We start from the raw sequence: 2,657 nt of genomic DNA on the forward strand, positions 1-2,657 counted from the left end.
TTAAGAACTTCTAGTCCTTAATTTACCTTACCCAAGGGTTTTTTATCTTAAAAAGAAACTCAGTACAAGGCACCTTTCAAATGCTTGTATTTCCATTGCATAAAGCATCCCTAGAGGAGGAATAACAGAATAATGTTACTTTACTGTGGAACTCTTTAAGCTGCAACAGTTGGTGGGATGTCCTGCCTTTAACAGAGATAAAATGAGCACCCCAGACAGGCCTTGCCTACATTTCTGTAATATGTGGGATGTTCCGTAGGGAGGTCATGGAGCCTCTAAATCAGTTTTAGCAAGAGGGTGCTTTGTGGTGTCCACTGGGTCTGTCTCAGCTCACTATCTTCACTGGCAAGCCAATAAACACCTTTAATTTTTTTTTTTTGTTGTATCCTAATCATTTTTTCCTTAAAAATATTTTTATTAAAACCTAGTTAACATACAGTATTTTACCTGTGGCCACAAGACTAGCCAGCGTATCTCAGATTTTTCCCAGCTGGAATAAAGACCCAAAACCAACAAAATACTATTCATCAGGGCTTGATGTCAATTTCTTAAGGGAAGGTTTTAGTGTACAGTCCTCGCGGACTTGGTGGGCTGTGGTTGCAATGACAGCTTAGTTTTCAGAGTTTATAATGCTATTCTCCATAGCTTTGATCATGTGCTACCTACCCAGAGGCCAAGCTAAAAACCTGGGCAGTATTCCACACTGGACTTCAGTTCTCAAACCTTTTGCTGTATTAATTTCTCATAGGTTGTAAGGACATCTGTCTAAGACTTCCTCTGTAGACAGGAAGAATCCCTTTCTTTTAGCTCCCTCCATTCTGAAATTCTCCAGCTCCCTGGTTGAGAGGAAGAGGGGCACCAACTTGGGGTGGGGTGGGGGGCTGGAGAGGCAGGGGTGAGTCCAGGTTCCCCACTTGGTTTCCAGTTTCTGCTGATAGCACCCCAGCTACCGGGTTGGGGGTGCAAGTTCAGGCTTCCCACTTCTAGTTGGATTTTAGGTATCAATATAATCAGGCTGCTTAGAGGACCAACATTTATAGTTAATATTTGGAGGGGACAAAAAGACAAAGCGGCTCAGCGGTGGTACTGAAGGTGTCAGGGTGGGTAGTCACAGGCCCTTCAGTGTCACCCTGGAAACCAAAAGCAAATGTGATTACGTTCCTGTCCAACCATCAGAGCTCATCTAGAGATTGAGGCCAGTGCTCAGCATCGCCTGCTGAGGAACACTGACAAGTGACCAGACGTCGTTGTCCTCTGCCCAGTGAGGAACGATTGCAAGAACCAGAGAAGACCAAACGTGGCCAGTATGGGAGCTGTCTTTAAATGTTCCGAGGGTTGCTTGAGGGCTGGATCATCAGTCCTCTGGGTTCCCACCGCCTGCAGCGTGCCTACCTGCATCCAGTGGTGAAAACTGACTCTGGAAGAACTTGGTTCCATCCACCTGCACAGGAATAGTCAGCCCAACTTGAGGTGCACTCTACTTTAGAGGGTCCCTGCAACTCCAGGAGTCATGTGGCCCTCAGGTCACAGTGAGCAGGTGGATCATTTCTCGGACAGTGCTGGGTCATGTATGTCTCAGTGGATCTAAGTCTGGAAACAGGACACATCTCCCCAGCCTGGATTCCTGTCTGGCCTGGGCTGCAGTGTACCTTGTGCACACTGGTGTCTTGTGCCCGTCCAGGCCAGGTGGTCTACCAGGAGCTCCTCACTTCTCAGTGTCAGTGTGAGCATCTGCAGCTTCTAGACAGAAAGCCTACAGTTCATACGGCCTTCTTCCAATGTCAGATTGGTCCCAAGTGCTGTCACCAGCGTGCAAAGGGTGTAGACCTTGTTCTGGGTAGTCGCAGCAAATAGTGGATTTTGAGGGTTCAACAGCATAGTTGGAATTGTAGTGAGTTCTTCAGAATGAAAGCATTAATAATGACCAGGTGGCTGTTGGTTCCTGGAAATTGTAGGAGGGGTTATGGATTGAATAAATCATTTAAAATAAAATATATCTTGGAGGCATTATTCAAAACTGGTTTCTGGACTCTCCCAGGTGAGTAGACCAAGCCAACTTTCTTAGGTGTGTGTTTTTGCTTTTAAGCTATTTACGGAGAACTGGGCGGTGGCGTGTTTGAACCAAATGTAAGAAAAACCAGAGGGACCTGGGCTGTTCCAGCATGGGCCAGACAGCTAGCTGTCGGGAGGAGTCCTGCCTGGGGTGGGGTGGGGTGCTGGGCCAGCTGCCAACTCTGGGTGTCCGATACTTAGGAAACCAAAATGTTGACTCCCTGCCTCTGCCCACGTGCATTGAATTGCTCATTTCCAAAGATGATGGCGCAGGTGACCTTTTCTATCAGCCAGGAGGTTAGGAGGCTGAGGGTGGACCTTGCCTCCCTCCACCTCCACAGCCCTAGAGATGGCGCTTTCCCTGCAGACCGCATCTGGTCAGATCCACAACTGCCCAGTGTACACTCATTGATGCTTATACCAAATAGGGCATGTGCAGCTGGCAGGGACACTTGTCCCTGTGTTGGAGTTGGCAGAGACAAGCAGCAATAAGCATTAGGTGAATGGTTGAAAGTGCTGTTTGGCTAAGAGGACTTCGGTCCACTTTCACAGCTTTTCAAGTTCCTGATGAGGCTACAAAAGCTCCATTTATAAAAGAAAGCCAA

Source organism: Pteropus vampyrus, unplaced genomic scaffold (assembly GCF_000151845.1).
Source record: "Pteropus vampyrus isolate Shadow unplaced genomic scaffold, Pvam_2.0 Scaffold336, whole genome shotgun sequence".
In the NCBI taxonomy this organism is placed as follows: Eukaryota; Metazoa; Chordata; class Mammalia; order Chiroptera; family Pteropodidae; genus Pteropus; species Pteropus vampyrus.